Source organism: Fulmarus glacialis, unplaced genomic scaffold (genome assembly GCF_000690835.1).
Source record: "Fulmarus glacialis isolate BGI_N327 unplaced genomic scaffold, ASM69083v1 scaffold18581, whole genome shotgun sequence".
In the NCBI taxonomy this organism is placed as follows: domain Eukaryota; kingdom Metazoa; phylum Chordata; class Aves; order Procellariiformes; family Procellariidae; genus Fulmarus; species Fulmarus glacialis.
This window is the reverse complement of record NW_009192316.1, coordinates 1-409: the sequence shown is the minus strand read 5'-3', so window position 1 is coordinate 409 and position 409 is coordinate 1.

The window sequence follows — 409 nt, the reverse complement described above, 5'->3', positions numbered from 1 at the left end:
CGTGTGTGCTTCGCCTGCCCCTTCCTCGGTGATGGGGATCCCCCTCCCCAGCCCTGGCAGAGGAGGGTCCCCCCCAGCCCTGTGGGGGAAGGACCCTCCTGGTCTGTTTTTTAATGTATTGACCCCACTGTTTGGAGTCGGACCCTGCTCAGTCTTCCACCCCCTCTCCCAGAGAACCCCCCCCAATAAACTATATCCTGTCTATTAGCCTGGCCTGCTGAGCTGTGCAGGGCAGGGGTGTGCCCATGCTTCTGCTCACTCTGCCCTGGGGCTGCATGGGGAGGGGGCTCAGGGTGGGGAGCTCCCCCAGCATCCCCCAGCTCTCCCTGCCCTGGGGCCAGGAGCCAGCTGGAGGGTGCATGGTAGCCCTGGGCAGCTCTGCCCCTCCCTGCTCCTAGCCCTGGGAGCA